Below are 27,163 nucleotides of genomic sequence, written 5' to 3'. Positions count from 1 at the left end.
AAAAAAAATACTATCAGACAATGATCATACGTTTGTTTTTGCTCTTTTTTGATCACAGAAGAAAAATGAAAACGACATTCTCAAGAGAAAAGAGACAGAGCAGTTGGAGTGATGACTAAATAAAAGCTCTTATTCAGAGGGGTGCTTGTGGAAATAAGCGCCGTCTAGCTTCAGAGCATGGCTCGGAAGGCCCCTCCTGCTGATCCGGGGCTGTGATCTGACGGGGCTCCGGCGCGGTGTTGGCCAGTGCACAGTCTGTGTGACGAGAGAAATAAAAGGAGACTGCTCCGTTGGAAAAGGAGCCGTAAGATAGAAGGCTTTGAGTCCTGAGATTCCAAACATAGCTCCATGGAAGAAAGTAGTCTTTGAAAAGTAATTGAAGATGTTCTGCCCGGCTACCCTTCTAAGCAGCTGTTTGACTTCAGCGACGTTCTTTCATGTATTCAGAACAAACTTTGTTTTTGGCAGGGAAGGAAGGCTGATGGTAGGGCATGGGAAGCAAATAGGGAAAGTCTCAACTCTCCTGGATTATTTAATGATTTGGATGCACTTTCTCACATGAGAAAGATGATGTCAGTGGTGGGGGGGGGGGCAGGGGCACACACTCTCAAAGTTCCAGCAGTCCTTTTAAAATATCTGTTGCTCCATTCTCTTTCCAATATCATGTGTTTATCTGAGTTTGGGGAGGTAGGCTGTGCCCTTGAAAGAAAGTTCCTGGACTGGACAGAATGCAGTAAGACACACCCCGTGCACTCATGACTCTGGTCCCAGGGCTGACCGAGCCACAACTGGGAAGCAGGCGGATTGTGTTCCCCGCTCGGAACTGTGCACTTCCCTCTTCTCTGCCCTTTCCTCCGTTGCATAATCAACCCCTTTCAGGCCTGAGCACACCCTGTGCTGCTCTTCTTCTTCACGATGTTTCTCAAGCCTATTTCTCTCTCGGTGCTCTATGCTGATAGCAAAGTTATGCCATGCCTGAGAGCGCTTACGTTTTACTGGAGACCTTCTTGTCCACAATTATTTTAAAGGCGGAGAACGCTAATGGTGACGCTATAGTACAATTGTGGGTAAAGGTGTCTTACTGAAGCCTTTCAAAAGAACATGATTTGATAACCAGGGGTTGTTGTGCCTTCTCAGCCTAAGAGGTGGGGGTAGCTCTAGCTTCCTGGACATAAGTGGCTAGTTCAATAAGGATCAAACAACATTTAAGTGTTCTAGTCATGACTCGCTAAGGCTGTGATACAAAAAAGCTTAGGACAGGTACAAAAATAGCTAGTTGCCATTAAATCCACCCCCACTCCCCTGTGTCAGAGTAGAACAGGGCGACATGGGGTTTTCAGTGGAGGATGTGCTTGGAAGGAGACGCCAGGCCCTTCTTCTGAGGTGACTTTGGATGGGCTCAAGTCACCAACATCTTTCTTGGCAGTGCAGCATGTTAATTGTTTCTGTCATCACGGATGATTGGTAAAGAACATTCAAATAATCACTCACATTCATTAAGCATTCAAATTTAAATGAATAATTACTCCTACAAAACTCACATTCGTATAAGAACTCTAAGGAATTAATAATTGGTCCTACAAATTCACAATTAGTTCCCCAAGCTCACACTATTTATTTTAAAAACACTTAATATTATTTTTTAATTTAAAAATTTTTTAGAACTTTATATTCTTTAGGTCATTATTTCTTGAAAAGTATGATTATTATTGTTAGTGTCACCGAGTCACTTCTGACTCCTGGCAATGGACTTACCCATGAGTCTGAGAGTGATTCCAATTTTGGTCCTACTGGTTAAGTATGTGCTACATATTTTCAAAAATAGACTATGTCTTGAGTACCTGATGCTGGTTTCTTATATCAATGACTATTAGTGACTGGTAGAAGTCTATGAAACATACAATTTCAATTATGTGCAGAAAAAGAGAGTTTTACAAGAAGGCAGACCAGTGTGGGATATTCTCTTTCACAGCCTCCATCCCCCATCATTTCCAGATAATCACTCTCTCCTACATCCTCAGTGCCTTTGCATGCTAACGGCAGTGCTGCTTTGAAAGATCGCTCACTCTGTACCCCAGGGAAGACAGAAGAGGGACTGGTTTGCTAGAGGCAAGTTTTCACCTACTAAGCCCACAATTGCCTGCTTTGCTTGGGGGAAATAATTAAGCCCTTATTACTATTGATGAGGTAGAAATTTTGGATCCTCTTTTGCATTTGTTAATATTTAATGACTCTGCCACTCAAGTGCCAATGCAGTACAATATAATAAATAAGTTATAGAGAATTATTTTGATTCTTTAGTCATGGTACAGATAAACAATTCATACCACTTAGCAGTTCTTGCTGAACATGACTGTGTTAGGCCAGGTAGACTAAAGAAACAAATTCATAGACATACTCATATGTATATAAGACAGAGCTTTATGTACAAGAGGAATTGAACATTGAGAAAACATCCAAGCCCAGCCCAGATCAAGTCCATAAGTCTGATATTAGCTCATATGTCTGAAACCAATCTATAAAGTCCTCCTCAGACTCACAAAACACATGCAATCACACCGAATGCGGGAAGATCTCAGGCCAGTGGGCAGGAGGTCTTGTGGATCCAGTGGTATTATAAGCATCTCAGAGCTGGCAGGGGTCTTCACATGGCTTCTCCCGGTCCAGGGTTCTGGCTGCATCAGGGATGATCCATGTGGCTTTTTCTCAGGGATGTCTCGCAGGGAGTCAGTCTTGTCATAGAGAGTTTCCCAGGAAGTAGACCAATAGAGAAAAATGCCTACCACTTTCAAAGAGGGAAATCCCAGAGTTCCCAGAATTCTCAGGAGAAGGCCATGCCCACACAGAGGCCTCATTCGCTATCATCTGATTGACAGACTAGACTCCACCCCTTCACACGGTGACCAAAGTGATGGCATCCTGATTGTACGTCCTGTGGTCGTTGTAGACTCCTCACATGCCCATTCTGCTACTGCTAGTTGCCACTGAGTGTGCTCTGACTCATGACATGCTTGTTGGTATTGTTGAGCCTGCGGCTCTGGTCCTCTGAAGTTTCCCTGCCTTGACTAGCTCTCCACTTTGCAGCATGTGATGTCGATATCCAGCAATTTGTCTCTCCCAGCAACAGGTACAATATATGTGAGTTAAAGTCTCAAGTAATATTCTGTGATCCACAGGGTTTTCATTGCCTCATTTTGGGCAGGGGATTGCCAGGTCTTTATTCCTCGTCTGTCAAGAACTAAAGGCTATGGTGAAACCTGTCCCCGCGAGGACCCCTGCTCAGACTTGAAATACTGGTGTGATAGCTTTAGAAACACAGCAGCATGTCAGACGCCACAGGGACGATGGGGAAAGTTTTATCTCCCGCCTCTCTCTCTAGCCCAACTGTTATTGGGCCTGTAGAGCTCTGTTCACCTTAAACAGATTTCAGCCTTACAGAAAAGTTTCAAAAATTGTAAGGCAATTTCCATATACTCTTCACTTAAATCCCCAAATGTTAATGTTTTATACTTTTTAAAATTTCTGTATATGTTTCTCTGCTATGATGCCCATTTACCGCCAAATACTTTATTGCCTATTTTAGAAATGCAAGGGCTTTTAAGAAATCACATAACCTAAACCAGGACACGCATCTTGATATACAGGCAGTTCCTATGTTACAAATGTGCAGTTGAGGGACTACTCTTACTGGCCTTCTTTAAAGCTATGTAAATTTACTCTCACTTCAAAACAAGTGAACCAACCCCCTACTTGCAACAAATTCCTCATCTTCATTGGCTGCACATGTAGCTTCTAAGTTATTGAAAAGACTTCCAGTCTTTCCTTTCACTTACAAACCCAAAACTCATTGTCATCGAGTCAATTCCAGCCCAGTGACACTAGTTTGTGAGACTGTACATCTTTACAGTGGCAGACACCTTTCTCTCAGCTTGTGGCTTTGAACCATTCACCTCGCAGTTGGTAATCCAACCCCTAACCTACACTGCCAAAGAGTAAATAATAATCATCTATAGCTATTACGACTTACCTCCAGATTCTTTATGACGCTGTTAGGGCTCTATCTCATTTGTAGTCCAGGGGCTGCCTGTAATGCTATTATGTAAGGGGTAGACCTCATTCAGGTGTCAACAAGTTGTCCCCTAATGGCTTTGTAACAAAAGAAAATCTCACATAGTGCATTGCATTCTGCTGTCAAGTCCCTTCACTCTTCTTTCTCCTGAAACTTTCTTTTCTCTCTTTTTGCTTTTTATTATATTGATTTTTTTAATTGTTCAGGACAATTATTTTGTAGTCTTCCTCCATTTTGTTTTGTCTGACGAGTCTTTCAGGTATGAAATCTTGGCCGAAAGACCAGGAGTGTGAGATATTCTTGTTGGTGCATCTTACAGGGAGGCACTGGGGATCATGAACTTTGCTTACTTAGTTAAGGTTGTGTCTGCTAGTGTTTCTAAAAGCCCATTTGTAGGCCACTGGACACCCCTTACAGAAGGGTCTCAGGGAGGAGATGAGCCAGTCAGGGTACGATGTAGCAATTTAAAAAAATTACAACTTACCTCTAGTTCCTAAATGCTTCCTCCCTCTCCACCACCCCCTGTCCCCCACTATCATGATCCCAATTCTACCTTGCACGTCTGGCTAGACCAGAGGATGTACACTGGTACAGATAGGAATCAGAAACACAGGGAATCCAGGGTGGATAAACCTTTCAGGACTGGTGCTGTGAGTGGTGATACTGGGAGGGTAGAGGGAGGATGAATTGGAAAATGGGAACTGATTACAAGAATCTACATGTGACCTCCTCCCTGGGGGATGGACAACAGAAAAGTGGGTGAAGGGAGATGTTGGACAGGGCAAGATATGACAAAATAATAATTTATAAATTATCAAGGGTTCATGAGGGAGGGGGGAAGGTGAGGCCCTGATGCCAGGGGCTTAAGTGGAGAGCAAATGTTTTGAAAATGATGAGGGCAATGAATGTACAGATGAGCTTTACACAATTGAGGTATGTATGGATTGTGATAACAGTTGTATGAGCCCCTAAAATGATTAAAAAATTAAAATCTCTTTGCTATTAATAAGCATCTCAATGGGAGGGCCTCATCATGCTTCACCAGAATTGTATGATGATGTGTATCTTCTGTTTGTTTGTTCCACTACAACCCCTCTCCACCCTCCTCTACCCTGCCTTGTGATGTAGAAAATTCACCTGTGTGGCCCACGTCAACCTGGGTCTCTGGCTTCTGGTTGGGTGTGGCCGTGGGAATGTTCTCCAGGAGAGCTAAGCGAGGAAAGGGGGTGAACCCAGATATGTATCACCCTTGGTGTCTTTGCCAAGGGCCTGCCAAGATCTCATAGTGCCCCTCTGGTGAAAGCTCGGGCTGTAGTTTTGCACTCTGTCACGATCCTTCTCCGTTGCTCCAAGCACTCAGCTGGAGGACTCATCGCTTGCAGTCTCCCTGCATTCTTTCCACACCTTTGTGAATAGTGCCTTTATTAAGTCTCCTCACATTTTCCACTCAGAGTGTGGTGGCGTCCATTCACTGCCAGGGCCCTTCCGACACATCTCCTGTTGCACCCTTAGCTTCCGCCTTTCCGGTTTTCTCTAAGTTGCAAATACTGTTGGCCTTCAATATTGCCTCAGCCCCACCCAGTTCTTACGGTAATCCTGATGCAGGCAGAAAGAACATTCAATGCCAACGGCATCAGTGAATTGGGCCTGGATGAGCTGCTCCACTATACAGTTAGTCCTCTAGCAAGCTCGGGGACCTTCCTTTACTCCCCCACAGTGCTGGCATAAATTGTACCAGCAGACTTCTGCATTGGTTTCTGCCTAGCAACTGACTTCCTTTTGGGATAGAGTTGTCTTCTGACCCAGTTTTGTTTGCCGTGGGTTCCAGTATCCTGTGGAACGCGGCTGGCTGTCAGAATGCTGGGCGGTTGCCCTCAGACGTCCATTTACTTTCTGGACTTAGGCATGGAATAGAATGCTCTCCCGAGCATAGCATCTTCTGTTTGTCACTCCAGAACTCCTCTCCATTCTTTCCCACCTGCTTCTCCCTCCAACTCCTCTGCACTGACGTATACAGACTAATGCAACGTTGCCTTATGGTACTCAACAGAGCTTGGCCAATGGCACGGTCTGGCAGGAGGTCCCAGGGAGTCACCAGAGCTAGTAGTAGCTGTCTTACCACATCATTCCTTTGGGCATTACCTTAAGCGCCTGCCACCTTCCACTGTAGGTCAAAGCTCCTCTCCGTGTGATCCCCTACTTCCTGATCCCAGGATTCACTCCCATTCCTCTCCCTGCCTCGATCAAGGAAGGTTGCAGCCCCACGGTCACTTAAAAAACAGTTGTGGTCAAATTGATTCTGACTCAGTGGCACCATGTGTGTCCGTCAGAGAAGAACTTTGCTCTTTAAGTTTTCAGTGTTAGATATTGCAGAAGCAGACCACCAGGGCTTTCTTCTGAGGTGCTTTGGGTGGATTGAGCCTCCAATCTTTTAGCTAGTTGCTGAGACTGTGAATTATTTGTACTGCCCAGGTACTTCCAGCAGTCACTAGCTCCAGGGCATTGAATACTCCTCTGTGATCTAGTCCTATACTTTCAGAAAGAGTTCCTTCATCAAATCTCCCTGACCTATCCTAATCTGAGTATGCCAAGTGCACTTGTTTTTGACTCTGATCCAAGTCCATGGAGACAGTCCAATTTGCTGTGACAGGCTACCTAGTATCTCAAGCCTCATTTTGCCAGGCTTTACCTCCTCAGTGGATCTCAGACACTGAGAACTGCTGCAAACCAGCTCAAGGCTCACTGCGCCCATTTGACTGCAGGTACCTCCTTGGTACCTATCCTATAGCTGGGTCAGTTTCTCCCGGCTTTGTCCCTGCCCAGTCCTGACCTCATTCCCCTCATCGCTTACTCTGTTGACGTATCAGCATGCCTCGAAGCAGAAGTAACACTTGCCCAAGTGAAACCACGCTCTCCCTTTCTGTGAGTCACACAAGAGCCTAGGCGTGCCTCGGTTGATGTTAGGACAAATCCCAGAAAAGTCGTTTTCTAATTCAGTTCTACTATTACTGTAAAAGTATGTCTAAAATACTCATATAAAAACCACTCAGGGCATGCTTTTGAATATGATCAAATACATAATTTACTCATTCAACTTTACAGTTGTGTTACATAATGAAACATGAGCACAGACGAGCTCCACACGAGAAGGTCTCACTGTCAAGAAAACATGTAGCTACTCGATGACTGTAAATCTCTTTCCCGATGGAGGCATTTGAGAAATGTTTTTAACAATTGAGCCAAGTGATGACTAGGCAAGTTTTAATAGTTTTAGTTAACCTGTTTTTAGGATAAATAATTTTTCACATAACCCAGAAACATATCTTAGAGAGTATCTTAAATTATGTTAGGTAACAAGGACACTTCATAATGAAATGCCCTAAATTATTGTATAATAAATGAAAGCCTGTTTGGCTTAGTTTGCATTATGAGATTACATTTGGAATTTGCTGGCATGGTGTACTCGCGCTGTAATCTTTGAACTCTATACATTTTGCAATTGGTATCGGGATCTGTTTTGAGCTGGTAGGTTCATGATTTGGCAGGATCTGTTGTTTATCTTACGTGAAGTGACTGATGGTCTTGCTCTAATTCCTAATGGCTTGTGTTTATTTTTGTTGAGGTTGGCATTAATAGGTCCTGTCAGCAAAGTTGCCAAGGACTGACCTAGAATAGACTCTCAATTAATTTTTAGCCTTGACATTGTTCCTTCTAGGTCAGGATTGAGGCCAACTAGTAGCACAATGCACTGAAACAGAATCATCCCCGACCACATTTCTCCTCTTCTGTAACTTGCAGGGATCCTCAAAGATGCTGGACTGTCTCCTCATTTGTTAGAAGCACGCAACATCCAGGGTCACACCGGGGATATTTTAAGGCTCAACCCACTTATCACAAAGATAGAGATAGGTGGGATTTTCAGTAGATTTCATAAACCACTTTTGTGCATCCATGATTATAGCTAGGGCTTTGCTGTAGAGAATTTATATGATTTATTTGCCACTCCTTTGCTTTTACCATCCTTTTTACTCTTTATTTTGTTTAAAATTGCAATTATCAAAGACTAAGCAGGAGTGAGAGAAAAGGGCTAAGGAAAAAGCCCCAATTCAATGTATAAAGTAAGTCTTTGGTATTATCAGTTTCATAATATTAAACACAGGCCATCCCGGGGCTACAGATGCTCGCAAGGACAATCACAACATGCCCTTTAAGGTGTTGTAAATTTGCCCTCACTTCCAGATAGCTGAAGCGATCCTACTTAGAACAGATTTTTCATCATGCTCACCTTCACTGGCTGCATGGGCAACTTTTAAATCACTGGAAAGTCTGAGCTTTTTCTTGCACAAAACCAGGGCCAAATAAGTACCCTATGTACCATATATACTTGAGTATAAGGTGACCCGAATATTAGCCAAAGTGCCTAATTTTACCACAAAAACGGCATTAAAAATGTGCTGAAAAACTCGGCTTATACATGAACATATATGGTACCTCTTCTGATGTACCTACTAATTCTTAGGACCAAATCTTGCTTGTAAGATGAGGCCTGCCTGTGTGCAAATGTTACCCCAGTTTTTTAAGAGCAGAAGCCCAGGTGGTGCGGTGGTGAAAGCATTGTGCTAATAACCTAAAGGTCAGCTACTCCAACCCACCAGCCACTCAGTGGGAAAATATGTGCCAATCTGCTTCCACAAAGGTTTAGAGCAGTGTTTCTCAACCTGTGGGTCACGACCCCTTTGGGGGATTGAATGGCCTTTTCACAGGGGTCACTTGATTCATAGCAGTAGCAAAATGACAGTTATGAAGTAGTAACAAAAAATAATTTTCTGGTTTGGGGTCAACATAGCATGAGGAAACGTATTAAAGGGTCACGGCGTTAGGAAGGTTGAGGACCACTCTGGGAGACTGTTCTACACTTTCCAGTCGGGCCAATAGGAGCTAAAATGCACTCAGCTGCAGTGAATTTTGGACAATTTAAGGTTGTCAGCATCTCTTTGCCATTGAAGTAGAAGCATAAAGTGCTGGAGCTCAAGGGACCCTAGAACAGACTAATTCAAGTATTTTATTTATAGATTAGGTAGGAGTTTGGATTTCCACAGCTTCATCAGGCCCTCATTTGCTAATTGTATTATCTCACTGTCTAATTTTCTCTGATAAAATGATATAAGAATTCTGCATATAGATTTTTAAAATTGCTAATATTTCATTGTTGTTTTACTCTACTGAGCTCATGGTAATGAATCACAGGGCACAATTACATAAATATAAGGAGACTGAAAGAGGTAGAACTAATTAAATGGTTGAATTTATGCCCCTACTGCTTGCTTTCTATTACAAATTTTGTTTCTCTACTGCATGGCTTCTTCGTCAGTTGGTCCGGTGCATGCTAGCCCTCGCCCTAGGAATCTAAAAAGGAGCCTGGAGGTAAATGAGATATGAACTCCCCCAGCCATCTTTATCTACAGGTGCAAACCAACCTGCTAATGGAAACACCTCAAGTCCTGGGCCCATATCTTAGCTTCCAGATATACTGTGGCTGGAAAGTGGCAGGGGCAGGGAAAAGGGTCAGGTCATTTATAGAAACCTTTCTTGCTGCTTTGATACCTGCACAATGAAAGCCCAAATTTGAGCCACCAGCACACTTCAGGTATAGAGAACATTGTACTAGTAACTGTATATAGGATATATTGTTTTTCTCTCTCTTAAATCTAAAGTGAGTAGATAATTTCATTTCTTTGGAAAGCATGGTGACTAAAGAATATATATTATAGCAAATGTCTTAATTGTTCTGAAATATTTGGATTAAAAATTACAGTTCATATTGTGTAGAGTTTTACACTACTTTTAAAATATCATTGTTAGAGCTTTCATTAGGATTGCTATTTTACTTGTTATTGGATGAAAGTAACAACCATTTTACATTTGGGACCCCTAAAAGATCATGAGTATATATATGTATTTGTATATGTATATACATATATGTATATATATACTTAATACCTTTGTTTATGTTCCTGCTATTATTTCTGTTAAGTTTCCATCTAGTGATACACACACAGTCAAAGATGGGGAAAGGTGAGCAATTGTGAAATGACTAAAATTCATAAGATATTATGTAATCCTATACTATAGGAAAAAAAGAAATGAAATTTGGACAAATAGCAGATCTTTGAAGTCAGAAGTTACCTCAACTATATATTTTCTTCTTTCACATATTCTAATATAGGGAAATTTACCTTCAGGCACATTATTCGTCTACTTTTCTATACTCAGGGGTGGTACATTGCTTTCTGAAAGCTTCCCCTCCTTTGCATCCCTGTGGCTCTATACCCGGCACAGCATTTGCATGATCTGTGCTCCATGCAAGGGTCCTTGGTGGTGCAGCAGTTAAGTGCTTGGCTGCTAACCGAAAGGTCAAGGGTCAGAGGCCCAAGCTATGGTATGTTTAATTGCCGTATTTGCATGCAAAGTTTGGACATTGAATAAGGGAGACTTCAGAAGAACCAATGCATTTAACTTATGGTGATAGTGAAATATCTTGAAAGTACTATGCACTGTCAGAAGCACAAGCGAACCTGTCCTGGAAGAAGTAAGGCTAGAATATCTCTTAGAGGCAAGGGTAGGTAGACTTTATTTCATATACTTTGGACATGTTGTCAGGGAAGACTAGTCCCTGGACAAAAGACACCATGTCTGGTAAAGTAGAAGGTCAGAGAAAATATGGAAGACCTGTGATGAGATGGATTGACAGTGGCTGCAGCAATGGCTTAGTCATAAGAACATGTGTGAGGATGACACAGGACTGGGCAGTTTGCTTCTGCTGTAGATCGAGTTGCTCTGAATTGACTAGATGGCACCTAACAACAGAGCACAGGGTTGCTATGAGTCAGAGTACAGGGTTGCTATGAGCACAGATGGCACCCAACAACAGAGCACAGGGTTGCTATGAGCACAGGATGGCACCTGGCAACAGAGCACAGAGTTGCTATGAACACAGGATGGTACCTAGCAACAGAGCACAGGGTTGCTATGAGTCACAATTCACTCCATGCACAGGGATTCAGTGGAGGATGCTCCATGCTGACACCAAATAAGTTATGAATTTATGAATTATCTTGGTCTAGCCTATTTTTTTTATGAAGCCAAACACTTGATGTATAAGATCAGAGAGCTGTGTTTCAGAGTTGAGCAAGTAAACAGTGGCATCCTCTGCTGAAGGTGAGTTCAATTTCTAGGAAACTATCATGCAGAAGTCACCAAGATGTGTGTACATGAGAGTCAATAGGGTGACAAATATGGTGACCAGCACTCATTTCCACCATGGTTCGTTAGGGTTCTTGGGAAACTTAAAGGAATACAGAGGCCACATAAATCTTAGAAGGTTGAACTTATAACATGATGCTTAATATAAAACAGAATCAGACACACCCTAGAATAAGGCAACCTCTCAGAAAAATGTTGAATTCATACTTGCACTGTTGAAACAGAAAGCGCGTGACTGACACTCCTGTAAGAACTTTGCATGTTGAGACATGGTCGTATTAATGTGATGGTTCAGGGATATTGTCAGTTAAATAGGTTTTTATGTTAATGATGCAAAGTCTTGTCAGGTAAAACATCGCTAAGCTTCGGAATGGGAATGTTGTCAGGTTGTCACAGATTGTGAAACACCATGATTGCCTTCCTCTGGAAAAGCAGCGTCGAGGCGAGGCTCGCAATAGACCTGCAGCTCAACTCTTACACAGGGGAGGGTGAGGGAAGCTCACTTAGAGTCTCAGCCCAGCTCAGAATGTCCAAGAAAAATGTGTCTCTTGGCCATCATTTCAGAACTAGCAGGCATCAGGAATTTCAATCAAATGGGTGGGGCACATTGGCAGATGTGGTGCTCTTCTCTCATTTAGTTTTCCATTTGATTTTTGTAGTTGGAGAAGTTAGGTTTGTGGGCTACTTAAAGATACTCTTTGTCTATCTAGGAGATTTTGATAACCACAGGACACAGGTTTCTGGGTGTCAGATAAGGCCACAGTTAGAAGCAAACCTTTACAAATACTTCTGAAAATCCTTTGAATTCCTCACCTCTCCTTAAGTCTATATAAAGATGAGATGATCTTGTTCTGGGACTGGGACTTATCCTTTGTAATGGTCTTAGTTTCCCAGTGCTTCCTTGACACAAATACCACAAGTGAGTGTCCTCAAAGAGCAGAAATCTGTCTCTTCACAGGAGACTAGGAGTCAGAATTCAGACCACTGCCTCTGAGGGAAGGTCCTTCTCTGGCAATCAGCTTCTAGTAACAACTGGCAGTTATGGGCTCATGGGTGTATCTGACTATCTTCATGTAACATTTTCCCCCATGTCCCTCTTTTGTGTCTATTTTTTCTGTTTATGACACTGCTCAGATGGGTTAGATTTATGACCCAACCTACTCTGGTATGGCCTCATTAACAAAGCAAAATAAAAACATTTATTTCCAAACAGGGTCATCTTCACAACAGGTGTAGATTATATATATACATACCATACTACAATTCATAACTATAAATGCACTGGGTAAATTCGCACGATTTGTCTATGCTAAGAAGGAGGTATGGATGATCTAGTGGCCGAATCTTGCCTTGCCTGTGGGAGCTCGGGAATTGATTCCCAGCCAAAGCACCTCAAGCGCGGCCACCACGTAGCCATCAGTGGCAGCTGGTGCTGCTATGATGCGAAACAGGCTTTAGCAGAGCCTCAGACTATGACGGACAAAGAAGACAGGCTGGTTGGTCCATTTCAGAAAATCAGCCAATGACAATGATTGGGCTAAGCTGAGGCAGGCTGGGCTCCGCTTCCCTGCATGTGCCTGAAGATTAGCAGTTGCCCCCTGGAATGTGGAGACGGCACCAGGGATGCCTGACTCCCCGATAACCGGACACCCTACCTGCCAGAGCTGGTAAACTGCATCCTGGGCCACAAACCGTACTGCTGACCTCCTAGGCCATAAACCTCGCTGCTGCAGCACCAAACTCCCTCTCCCCACTTTCCCTTAAAACCCCAGACCCCGAATAGGGCCCCACGATTCCCCTGGGCTACTTGCTATATATCTTGGGGCTTCGCCCGGGAGCTCCCCACTAAAGCTATTTCTGTTTCTGCTCTCCCGTTGTCCTGTCAACTATCTCCCTGTGCTTCAGTTTACCTCTCACTCATCCTGTGCCTCAGTTTGTCTTTACAGATACTCCTATGGATCTCAATGATAGGATGGGCAGGTACAGGCAGTGCTTTGTTCCATTTGCACGAGGCTGTCATGGGTTGGGGCCATGTAACAGCATCTATCGAGTTACTGGAAATTTTCATATAGATTCCAGCCAGGACAGCTAGGATTAGTGGAGATGCTTCCAAGTGACTAATTGGGGCATTATAAAACCCACATCTGGACATTTTTTGTTCTCCCCCTTGGGATGACAGCAAACTCCTAGCAGAACCATTTATCTGGATTAGTAGAAATTCAGCCTCTGTAATCTCAGACCTATGATGCCCTATACCAGTGGTTCTCAACCTTCCTAATGCCGCGACCCTTTAATACAGTTCCTCAGGTTGTGGTGACCCCCCCCCCAACCATAAATTATTTTGTTGCTGCTTCATAACTGTAATTTTGCTACTGTTATGAATTGGGCCACCCCTGTGAAAGGGTCATTCAACCCCCAAAGCTTGAGAACCGCTGCTCTACACTAATGATGGCCAGTGCGTCTCAGGTGGATGGTCCATATTATAGCCTCAAAATATATAGACTGAATGAATGAAGGACTCATCGGGACATATAATAAGCAATAATGTGTGTCACTATATAGAAAGGTGTGCTTTGAGGTTGAATATAGTAACTTTCATTACTTAAAAGCTGATCAAAGTTTACTTTCTATAAGTATTTAAATGAGTTTTAGTGGAAGGAAATGAGAATGTCTGACAGGTGCTGAAAGTCTAAAGATCTTTCCTTATATCTCAATTCTCAGGATTATCTAAGTGACATTCCTACCAGTGTTCCTGAGGTTTTTTGACTCAAACACCATTCATAATTTATATTAGCCTACAGAATTCCTTAGAAATTAAAAATATTTTATATGGTATATGATAAAGAAGTGATTTTAAAGGCAGGCCCCCAAATTCAGATCATTAGTAGATCAGTATTGATTGCTGTCTAAATATTTATTCCTTTCCTTAATATTATTAGTATATTTCTTTTCACAATATTTAAATTTTTCTGCCTTATATTTAAATTTCCTGAATTGGGGGCAGGAGAAGAATGATTTGTTGATGAATTATTTAAAAACAAATTACATCATGCTTCATTTGGGATTCAATATACTAAATAAGAAAATACTAAAATAATAAGGATCAAATATTGACAGAAATATTACTTTTGAAACAATGTTAGAATTATTGCACTTTCATTTTACCAAAAGCTACCTATCTTTTGTAATTTTTGTGTTTTATTTCTAAAAGGTGTGATAGAGGTGAAGGTTTCAAGCTGCTATTGCCAAATACTTGTCAACAAATAACATATTGTGGGTTTGGAAAATCTTCATTCCTAATATATTATAAGCTTAACTGGATAAAGTAGTATCATAGTTACTTCTTCAACATTGGCTTTTAAAGTACAAGATTTACATTGATGTTTCATTTAAGAATTTTGGTCATCTTGAAGAAATACTTCAAGATTTTTATTCTTATAGTTTTATAAACAATGGGAAACTATTCAAAAATAGAATTGATTGGAAGCTTATGGGATCATTCACAGCAGGACTGAGAAACAGCAGGGCTGAGAAACAGCAACATCTTGGGCAACTCTTAGCATCTTCTGTGAAGTAGTTAATTAATGAGTTAGCTTTAATATTCTAATATCTTAACAACATATCACCACGGAGCTCTATCAGGACCAGTCAGTTGTTTCAGGTCAAGAGAGTGAATGAATGGTCTCAGTCAGAGTTAGATGCTCACCACAGCTTTTGAGAGAAGGGCACCTCCATTGACAGTCCCAATGTAAGAGAGCATGATAAAAACATGAAAAAATATATTTCATGAGAAAGGGTAGGGAACATGAAAAATGGGTTATTATGGATGTTTTCAAGTCTTTAATAAGGGTTATGTTATGGGTAATAGTTTTACAAGATATAGTTAAAGTTAAAATAAATTAAGCCTGAAAATGATTTAAACCCGAAGAACAAGTACAGCCTTCAACTACTGGTATTCTCCTTAGGGACGATGAACTGACTAAAGAATCAAAGGCTTGAGGATATGTACTTGACCTCAGTTGGCTGTAACAATGCTCATTTGCTTCATCCTTGGAACTCAAATTTAAGGAAAAATATCCAAGTCATTATTTCATTTGTACATTAAACAATCTGCGTACCCAGTCTTCCCTCCACTCGTGTAGTAGCCACTCATCCTTTTGGGTTGCTTGGCATCCCGTGGCACTTCCCCATGGCAATAGTATGCCAGCCTCTCATTTGTCCGAGGAAAAACCAACCCGGCTCGAGCATGCCATGGGAGTGGGGGTCTGATCGATTGGGGCCAGCTCATTCTCCTGTCCACAGTTAGGCTCCATGAACAAAACTCAGTCAAGGGAAAACAAGAGACTCTCTAGAACCTAGAGACTTCCAAGATTCTTTCTTAGAATTTGCCTGGAGTGCCACTTTTCTTCCTCTGACGGTATGGAATGCAAGTTATAAGTCTGATGCTGCTCCTGATATTTTGCGTCAATGTGTGATGTCATGTTTGAAGCTAAAATTGACCCGAGAAGGAATGTAAATCCAAGATAATTGTAGAAACATGATGTTTGTCCCACAGGATCAAACTGTGCCTGAAACTGCAATCACAAGTGAACCATAAATGAGCTCAATGTGGTTTAATCATTTATGCTAGTGTGAGTTGAGGTTCATTTTTTTCCTGAAATCATATTAGCTGCTATGTCACAAGAAAATATTTGTTAACCTTGTGTGAGGTGACTTAAAATACCTGGCATGGAAGAGGCACTTCATAATCCTTAAAATGACATCTTTGTTATTGAAGACTTTGAAGGTTTTGTCCAGTGCTGTTACGTGGTCCCACTTACAGTGGCCTTGTGCACAGCAGCCCCAACACTTCCTGGACCTGTGCCTTCCTCACCATTTGTCTTGTTTGAGCCCATGGTTATGGTCACTGTGTCAATTCAGCTCGGCAGGCGCTTTTCTGATTGCTAATGCCCCTCTACTTAATCAAGCACGATGTCCTTCTCCAGGGACTAGTCTCTCCAAAACATTTCCAAAGTATGTGAGAAAGAGTCTTACGATCCTTGCTTCTAAGGAGCATTCTGTACTTATTCCAAGACAGATTTTATTTGTGCTTTTGGTAGTGTGTCGGACTTGCTCTATTCTTTGCCCACACCAGTATTCAAATGCAGTGATTCTCCTTCAGTTTTCCCAACTTTCACATGCATATGCGGTGATATGAAAACACCACTGCTTGGACCAGGCACATTTCAGTTCTCAAAGCAACATCCTTGCTTTTTAAAACTCTATAGAAGTCTTGTGCAGGTTGACGCAGTGCACTGAGTCATTTGATCTGACTGTTGCTTCCATGAGCATTGATTGTGGAACCAAGCAAGACAAGATCCTTGACAATTTCGATCTTTTCTCTCTGTATCATAATGTTGACTATTGGTCCAGTGATGAGGATTTTAGTTTTCATTACATTTAATTGCAGTCCATACTGAAGACAGCATTCCTTGATCTTCATCAACAAGTATGTCCAGTCTTCTTCACTTTTAGCAAGCAATGCCGTGTCTTCGGCATATTGAAGACTCTTAATAAACCTTCTGCCAAACCTGATGCAAAGTTCTTCATGTAATCCAGCTTCTCTGATAATTTGCTCAGCATACAAAGCACACGGGCCTTCAATATTGTCCTTTATGTCATGCCACAAGTGCCCGGTTTTCATCACTGATGTTCCATTTGCTTTGTCAGTACTTGAGATGCTCTCTCAACTCAGGTGCTTGTAGTTTGAAAATACCGGTTCTTAAACTTTAGTATACTATCAAATCGCCTGCTGGGCTTATTAAGCATAGGTTTTTGAGCTTTACCTTGGATTTACCAGTTCTAGTGTGAAGACCCAAATCTTTCATTTCTAACTAGTTCCAAGGTGAAAGTGATACTGCTGGTCTTGGGTTTGTGTTTGAGAAACACCACTTTGAAAACTATTCACCACAGATCATTGAAATCAGAATCTCCTGGTGGGAGCGATGTGTAAGTGATTTTGATTGTCAGGCTCAGAACCATTGCCTGAAAGCAAAATGGCTGACTTGTATCTTTATTTTCCCAGACAGGTTAACTTTTGACACCACAAATAAACTCCTTGACTCATACAAAATATCTCATAAGAAAAGGCCAGTAAACGTTAAATCAGCAGTTCTCAACCTGTGGGTCATGACCCCTTTGGGGGGTCCAATGACCCTTTCACGGGGGTCACCCGATTCACAACAGTAGCAAAATGACAGTTATGAAGTAGCAATGAAAATAATGTTATGGTTGGGGGGTCACCACAACACAAGGAACTGTATGAAAGGGTCATGGCATTAGGACAGTTGATAACCACTGCTTTAAATGAAAAAAAAAATTACTCAGAAGACTCTCAAGTCAAGAATCCACTGTCTCCAAAACGTAACATCACCTCAAAAGAATGTATGACTGCTTGATGAGGCAGGGTCCAGTCAGGACAACAAAAGTCATTTCGTGTTTGGAACTGGTTACACAGGTGACGGAAACGGTAGCAAGTGCTGTGGGGGGAGGGCCAACTAGGGTCCCATTGGCTACGCTCTGTAGGTTATCTGAGTTCCACTGCAATGGCTACACAAAATTCAGACAAAATTCTTGATGAGAGGGTTTGATAAGGAAGTTAACAAAAAGTAATACCAGTGAGAAATGCTATGCTTGCGTTGCTTGAGGACATGTTATAAAGTTATTTCAGACCTGCCAATACATTCCCAGAGGGGCATACCACCCCACATAAACCTCCGCCCTAAGGCCTTCTGCTCAAACGACGGGTCAGTAAATCCAGCTCCCTGAGTCACTGCACTCAGTAAGCCTTCACCCCAAAGCATTCGGCTCCCCTTCCATGAGTCAGGAAGCCCAACATCTTAAAGTAAGTGCCCAGAGGCCACCCCCACTGCAAGCCAGCCTCCTGCACAAAAACGCTCGGCTTTACTTGCTCCAGGGGTTGCGAAACCCATCACCGGTCAGGATTGAGCTCCTGATTCTGCCTCTGCATCTCCGTGTCATAGCTATCTTCTGAGGCTAGAGATTCCCAAGCAGGGAATCTCGGGTCCAGAGGACGTGCTCCTGCCCTGGCTTTGCTGGTAATGAAATTCCTACACCTGCCGATCCGAGGGCTCATTTGATACACAGCAGGGTGTCATTCCAGGGAAGCCTGTTCATAATCACTCACAGGTGAATCCTATCAGTAGCTTCACCCACCTTCTTACCAGACTCACGCAGGAAAAAGGTCATTTGGCAGGAGTTAGACATTTCGGCTAGAAGAGCCACCTCAAATAATTCCGTTCACTTGGCTGGTAACCAAAAGGTCGGCAGTTTGAATTCACCAGCAACTCTACAGGAGACATAACCGTCTTCTTCCTTGAAGATTGTACTCTTGGAGACTTAGATGAGGCAGTTCTACTCTGCCCATAGAATTGCTCTCTGCCAGAATCCATTCAATGACAATAGAGCTTTGGAGAGACAAAAAAAAAAAAAAGGAAGTAATGTTATCTGAACCCAAGGTCCTGTGATACCTGTAGGCAGGGATAAAGATGGGCTTTTCCCAGGATAGCTGGAACCAAGGAGGTGATGCAGCCCTCTCATTTGTCATATTTAACTGGATAATCTTTGATGGTTGGTTTTTAACCTCATCTATTTTTAAGAACAATAGTCCTTGAGTAGCTAGTAGCTAGTAGTTAGTGCTCACATGGTTGAGTATTAGATTTCTAGCCAAAAGATTGGCAGTTCAAAGTCACCAGGGGCCTCCTTTTAAGACTGGCCTGGAGTTCTGCTTCTATAAGGGCACGATCCTGAAACCGTTTGGCCTGCAGTTCTGTTCCGCTCACAGGGAATCACCAGGAGTAAGCCCCCACTTGAAGGCAACAACCGCAATCTACAAGAGATGACTAGATTGTGAACAATCTATTCTTTCACATTTAAATATGTACCATTAATCTGTTAGTTAAAAAACCCATCAACAAAAACAAAAATAAACAAAGAACCCTAGCAGCTTTATAAAATGTATTTCAGGGGGGATTTTTAATTTTTAGTTACTTAAGCATCCCACAATAAATTATTCCTCTAGATTTTAACTCTGCTAACTAAATGATGGAGCACTGGAAGTGTTCATTTATCTATGCCACAACATTTGGAAGGCAGCTACTCAGCCAGCTAAATGGGAGAGATCTGTATTTATACCCATTTGAAAGAAAGTTGATCCAATAGAAGGTGCAAAATATTGAACAGCACTATTAATATCACATTCAAGTAAAATATCACCAAAGATCACCCAGTAATGCTTGTAGTGATATACTGACAGGGAGCTGCCAGGAATTCAGGCTGCATTCAGAAGAGGACATAGAATACAGGTTTCATTGCTGATTCCAGCTGGATCTTGGCTGAAAGAGAATACCAGGATGATGTTTAATTGTGTTTTATTCACTATACAAAGGCATTTAACTGTGTGGCCCATAAAAAACGATGGATAGAAACTCCAGAACATTGCATTGTGTTCGTGTGGAACTTGTTCATGGTTCAAGAAGCGGTTGTGAGAAGAGATCATGGGAATACGGCCTAGTTTACAATCAAGACAGGAGTCCTTCAGGGCTGTATCCTCTCACCATACTTATTCAGTCTTTATGCTGAGCAAATTATCAGAGAAGCTGGATTATATGAAGAAGAATGAAGTATTAGGATCAGAAGAAGTCTAATTAGCAACTTTGATATTCAGCCACAGCTCTGCTTGCTGAAAGTGAAGAGAACTTGAAACATCAACTCGTTGATGAAGACCAAAGGTTGCAATCTTCAGTATGGATTACAACTCATAAAGAAAACAAAAATCCTCCCAACCCTACCAGTAGGGAACATAATGATTAATAGAGACAAGCTTGAAGTTGTCAAGGATTTTACCTTACTCGGGGTCCACAATGAATGTTTATGGAAGCAATAGTCAAGACGGTCGAATGGGCAAATCTGCTGCCAAAGACGTCTTTAAAGTGGTGGACAGCAAGGTGGTACTCTGGTGAGGATTAAGGTGTGCCTGACCAAACCATGGCATTTTCCATTGCCTCATATGCATGTGAAAGTTGGACACTGAATAAGGAAGATAGAAAAAGAAACGATGTGGGTAGTTACATAATCTCTAGTCTACCCAGACCAACACATGATGCAATTGACTTATGGTGCTGGCACAGACTACTGAAAGTACCGTAATGGCCAGAGAACAAACAAATCTGTCTTGGAAGAAGGACAGCCAGAATATTCCTTGGAAGTAAGGATGGCGAGATATTGTCTCATGTACTTTGGACATGTTAGCAGTCCCTGGAGAAGGACATCAGGCTTAGTAAAAAATAGAGGGGCGGTGAAAAAGATGAGGGATTAACCAGTGTCTGCAGCAATGGGCTCAAACATAAGAACAACCGCGATGATAGTTCAGGACTGGGTGATGTGTCGTTCTGTTGTACAAAGAGTTGCTGTCAGCAAGAACCAACTTTCCGGCACCTAAAAACAACAACAACTAATAAGACCTCGTGGTACTGTTGAGTAAATGTTGGACTGCTACCTGAAAATTGACACTTCAAATCCACCAGCACTTCGGGAGAAAAAGCGGAGGTTATCAGCGTGCATGCGATGTACAGTCTTGGAAACCCTAGCTGATGTAGCTCTGAGTCCGAATAGACAGAAGTGTTGTGGGTTGAGTTACTAATAAGACTAGCCTCTATCATAGGAGCTAGAGTAGACGCCATTGCAGGGTTTTTCCCCCCATTAAAATGGTATTATTAACACACATAAATTGCTGGACATTTATATGCTAGAATTTGCCATGCTTTTGTTAAAATTTCATCCAGGCAACATCTGCCTTAGAAGATTATTTAATCTGAGACACTCCTTTAGGAATATCAACTGAGTCTAGGATGAAAAATATAAACTTTCATAACAGGAGAAGTTTTGGTGGTGCAGTGGTGAAGCACTCAGTTTCTAGCCAAAAGGTTGGTGGTTCAAAGCTACCTGTGGCTCCACAGGAGGAAGATGTGGCCATCTGCTTCTGCAAAGATGTGCAGCTTTGGGAACCCTATGGAGCAATTCTCCTTTGTCCACGTGGCTACCTGTAAGGGGGGACAACCCAACTGTCCACAACAACCGCCTGTACTGTGAAATGGCTGGCCCTCTAACACCTGTGTGATAGAAGGGAGTAAGCTGACATTCCTAAGCAAGAGGCCAGTAGTTAGCTTTTTAATGTCCCTGTTTTTGTTCTTTTAGAAGTAATGTGATATAGGTAGAAAAAATTTTAAAATGTCAAGAAGTAAGCAACATTCATCTCTAATTAAAAAATAAGTGATACATATTATTAACTATTATGTATATCTTTAGGTTTATTTTATCCAATTTCCTTTCATTTATGAGCATAGGTCAGAAAGCTTTGCTTGGAAGGTGCCAGGTAAAACATACATTGACGTATTCCAAACATATCTAAGCATATCTCTGTGCTCAGTGGATAGCTGTAGACATGTTCGCTCAATAATGTTTTAGGGTGCATTACATAAATGATATTTTTGTGTCATAGATAAAAACAATTTTGAAGTCAGGGCTGATATCAAATTCCCAACAACCCTCAAGTGGACCTCTCAAATTGTTGAAGCTCTGCAGCAAATTTACAAGAATACTGCCCCTCACAGAACAGGCTACAGATGGATGAAGCACTTAAGTCCCAAAGGAGAGCCATGGACAGGGAACAACATTAACATGGAAGAACGAAGAAATGGTGGCTTACATCCAGAAACTGTTGGGAAAAGACAGAAAGCGATCATTAATGTCATAGCTACTGAAAATGGTTCAGCATTTTTCATTTTCGTGAACATCTTGGCCTCAGCAAGCTTTTGACTGGATTGGTATAGCCTCCTCCCCGGGGGAGGGGCAGCAGAGAAGAAGGTTGGGGGGAGACATCAGACAGTGTAATATATGACAAAATTATAATAATTGATGAATGATGAAGGGTTCTGAGGTGTGGGGGAGTGGGGAGGGAGGGGGAAAATGAGCAGCAGATATTAAGGGCTCAAGTAGAAGGCAAATGTTTTGAGAATGATGATGGCAACAAATGAACATATGTTCTTGACACAATGGATGTATGTATGGATTGTGATAAGAATTGTACGAGCCCCCAATAAAATGATTAAAAAACAAAAGTTGGCCTAAAATCAGCTAGCTCAAAGCTCTGATCTTTCCTTTAGTTTTTTTAAAAATCATTTTATTAGGGACTCATACAACTCTTATCACAATCCATACATCCATCAATTGTGTAAAGCACATTTGTACATTCATTGCCCTCACTATTCTCAAAACATTTGCTCTCCACCTAAGCCCCTGGCATCAGCTTCTTATTTTCCCCCTCCCTTCCCAATCCCCTCTCCCTCACGAACCCTTGATAATTTATAAATTATTATTTTATAATATCTTGACCTGTCCGATGTCTCCCTTCACCCACTTTCCTGTTGTCCGTCCCCCAGGGAGGAGGTCACATGCAGATCCTTGTAATCAGTTCCCCCTTTCCAACCCACCCTCCCTGGACCCTCCCAGTATCACCACTCACACCACTGGTCCTGAAGGGATCATTCACCCTGGATTCCCTATGTTTCCAGTTCCTATCTGTACCAGTGTACATCCTCTGGTCTAGCCAGACTTGCAAGGTAGAATTCAGATCATGATAATGGGTGAGGAGGAAGCATTTAGGAACTAGAGGAAAGTTGTATTTTTCATCATTGCTACATTGAACCCTGACTGGATCATCTCCTCCCTGAGACCCTTCTGTGAGGGGATCTCCAGTGGCCTACAGATGGGCTTTGGGTCTCCACTCGCACTCCCCACCTCATTCACGATGGTAAGATTTTTTTTCTGATGATGCGTTATACCTGATCCCTTCGACACCTCATGATCGCACAAGCTGGTGTGCTTCTTCCATGTGGGCTTTGTTGCTTCTGAGCTAGATGGCCGCTTGTTCACCTTCAAGCCTTTAAGACCCAGATGCTTTATCTTTTGATAGCCGGGCACCATCAGCTTTCTTCACCACATTTGCTTATTCACCCGATTTTTAAAGCAATATCACAGCTAATGAAGGTACTTTCATGGGATGCGCCTCAACTCAGGCAAGCCTTATTTACCAATATGATCCAGAAAACAAGGCTCAGTCAAAACAGTGGCTTCAGAGAGGACCTGCAGGACCAGTTAAATCCAAGTCAGAGAGGTCAGTTCCAAAGGCTATGGCAACTGTTTTGGAGTATTCCAAAGGGATGATTTTGATAGATTTTCCCCTTTCAAAAAACCACCGGAACTTGATTTGAAGAAGTTATGTTAAAAAAATTGTAACAGTTTTATTGGCATAATTTACATACCATGCAACTCAATGGTTTAAACATATTGAAGAGTTACACAATCATCACCACAATCCCTTTTAGAACATTTTCTTCATTCTTGTAGTCATTATTTTTAGCTCCCCATTTCTCCCCAACCTCTCCTGCCATAACCCTAAACACAGTGCCATGAAGTCAATGCAGTCTCATAACGACCTTAAAGGATAGGGCAGAACTGCCCATGTGGGTTTCAGAGACTAACTCTCAACAGGAGTAGAAAGCCCTGTCTTTCTCCCATGGAGCGTCTGGTGGTTTCAAATTGCTAGACATGTGGTCGCAGCCCAATGTACAACCACGACACCACCAGGGCTCCTGTAAGGTGCAATTAATCCAGTTCCTGTCTCTATAGGTTTACCTGTCCTGGATTTCATACAAGGAGAAATATACACAAACAAAGAAACACCCCAACAACAAGAAGATAAACCGGAGGAAAACCTCAATAGAATAGAAAGCAGAAAATAATGAAAGTTAGAATACACTTAGCATGAGTCAAATGGGAGAAAAAATGATAAAGGTAATTCCATTTCAACTGAATCCCAACTGCATTCATCGACTTTCCAACGCACTCTGTGTGGTAGCAAAGCTATTCCCATCCCTGGTAAGTGAGCAGTGGGACTCACTGGATGCTGAATCCATGGGAGATCCTGCGAATGGATTTGGGGCTTTCACGAACGCCCAGAGCCATCTATAAACTGGGCGCTAAGAGGTTAAGCTGAAATATCATCCCTCTGTCCAGTCCTGGATTGTATGATTTACAATCCTTGGATGCATTAGGCTGTTGTACTTCTGTATGGACTTAGCTGACACTTAGATGGCTGCTTGTTTTAAAACAAGCCTTTAAGATCCCAGCCGTGATGCTTTCTGACAGCCAGGCACCATCAGATTTCGTCACCACAATTGGTTTTAGTGCTCATATCTTCAATGATCTTTTCATGAGGGCAAATATTGAGTAGGGCTATATCATAAGAACTTTGTACGTGAATACTTTTGAAATTTTATCATAATACAAATTTGTAACAATGTGTCTTATTATAGCTCTATTTTAAAAATAATTACAAGTAAAACTTTAAATCTGGAAATTTGGTAATCATTTTAGGCTGTAAAACTTTATATTTCAATTTTATGTTTTCATTTTGAAACTTTCTTTTGGGTTTCCTTAATAGTACCAATTATGTGTTTATTACATTTCTATTTTCTGAACTTTATAGCTATTGTTTCTGCTTTTATATAATATTTAAAATTTTTCTTTTTTTTTTAGAAATCCCCCAAGGGGGTGCACCGTTCCCGGAGGTACTGCAATACCAGGTCGATGCGTGGAGTGGACGGAGCAAGCTCCTATTCCAACTCCCTGCTCCAAAAATCCATTTAATATATTGTCCTCGGATAGAGGACGTATCAGATATTAAACTGATAAGAACAGATACTACACTTGATCTTAGCCAAAAGGCCGAGAAGCGATATTTAAATTTTTTCTATGCATTTTTTTGAATTTAAAATTTTGACTTTTAGTGTCAATTTTAATAAGATTTAAAATTTTATTACAGCCTTTGATTTTTCTTCAGTTCGTTCATTTTTACTGTTATTTAAACCCTGCCCTAGTCCCATTCTGTTTTTAGTTTTACAGTTCCTTTTCTGCTCTGTTCTAATCTTAGTTCAGTGGTTTATTGTTTGATCTTATTGAATATGTCTGTGAGGTTTATATGTTTCTTTTGGTTAAAATTTTTTTAGATATGGTATTCCTGAGATTCTCTGGGATAGTTTTATGTTCTGCTTGTGCCTAAGAATTTGTCAGAGCCCCATGTTTGATACTTGTTTCTTCTTACTCACCCGACTGCAATGTGTTTGGCAATAGATACAATGCATGGCTGGCTTCTCATCTGATTTATGTTTTTTTTTTTAATGTCAGTTGAGTTGCTTTTTTAGATTCCCAACGAGTAACAGATCAATGTTCACAACTCCTAGTCTTTTTAACTGGTGCATATTGGCTGGATTGGAAAGGATTTGAATCTGTACACAATGCCTGGTGTCTAATTCTTTAACTAAGGGATTTTTTAAAAAGTCACCAACATGATTAACTAAAGAGTTTGTCTTATTTTTATTCCTGTTCATACCATTTGTGGAAGCTATGTTTCAAAGCATCCGATATATCCTCTGTCACTCTCTCCTCTTTCACACACACACACACACGTGCACACACACACATCTTAGTATCTATAGAAAGGAGGGTCAGGAAGGGGTCATGGCACTAACAACAAAGATAATTTGTGTGCTGGTATGGAACTCTTTATCTGGTGTTCTGGTTAGTACTGATCCTGGTCTTGGCTCTACATGGAGATGACGAGGGATGGAACAGTTCTCTGTTTTCTAATATATGACTAACAATTATAATTCACAGTTCATTTTGCCAGTTCCTTCAGTTTATGAAATGTCTTTTCAGCTTGTGGGGGGTTGAATGATTTCGGGTTTAGCTTTTCTATGCATCATTTTTTTTTTTCATAAGTAAGGGTCATTTTATTCTGAGGCATTGAGTTCTTTTTTTTTTCAATTTTAACAATTTATTAGGGGCTCATACAATTCTTATCACAGTTCATACATATACATACATCAATTGTATAAAGCACATCTGTACAGTCTTTGCCCTAATCATTTTTTTCTCCTCTTTCCTTTTTTTACATTTTATTAGGGACTCATACAACTCTTATCACCATCCATACATATACATACATCAATTGTATAAAGCATATCCATACATTCCCTGCCCCAATCATTCTCAAGGCATTTGCTCTCCACTTAAGCCCCTTGCATCAGGTCCTCTTTTTTTTTCCCCTCCCTCCCCTTTCCCCCCTCCCTCATGTGCCCTTGGTAATTTATACCTCTTTATTTTGTCATATCTTGCCCTATCCGGAGTCTCCCTTCCCCCCTTCTCTGCTGTCCCTCTCCCAGGGAAGAGGTCACATGTGGATCCTTGTAATCAGTTCCCCCTTTCCAACCCACTCACCCTCCACTCTCCCAGCATCGTCCCTCACACCCTTGGTCCTGAAGGTATCATCCACCCTGGATTCCCTGTACCTCCAGCCCTCATATGTACCAGTGTACAGCCTCTGTCCTATCCAGGCCTGCAAGGTAGAATTTGGATCATGGTAGTTGGGGGGAGGAAGCATCCAGGATCTGGGGGAAAGCTGTGTTCTTCATCGGTACTACCTCGCACCCTAATTAACCCATCTCCTCTCCTAAACGCCTCTATGAGGGGATCTGCATTGGCCGACACTTGGGCCTTGGGTCTCCACTCTGCACTTCCCCCTTCATTTAATATGGTATATATATATATACATATACACTCTATGCATCATTTTTTGTCTTTCTGTTGACTTTAAAGATGTTTTAGCAAGCAGCTGGAATGGTTTGTAGCTGAGCCTAATAGTCAATTGTCAGT

The 27,163-nt window shown here is 41.7% G+C and overlaps 1 non-coding gene across 1 annotated transcript; it reads right to left on the bottom strand.

The window, feature by feature from the left end:
* Positions 1 to 24,998: 24,998 nt before the first annotated feature.
* LOC142451953 (U2 spliceosomal RNA) lies at positions 24,999 to 25,189 on the bottom strand. The gene has a single exon (XR_012785047.1). It is a non-coding gene; the product is annotated as a U2 spliceosomal RNA (small nuclear RNA).
* Positions 25,190 to 27,163: the final 1,974 nt, after the last annotated feature.

The sequence above is a fragment of the Tenrec ecaudatus genome, chromosome 6 (genome assembly GCF_050624435.1).
Source record: "Tenrec ecaudatus isolate mTenEca1 chromosome 6, mTenEca1.hap1, whole genome shotgun sequence".
NCBI lineage: Eukaryota > Metazoa > Chordata > Mammalia > Afrosoricida > Tenrecidae > Tenrec > Tenrec ecaudatus.
Note: the sequence above shows the minus strand (reverse complement) of the source record. Positions and strands in the feature narration are given on the sequence as shown.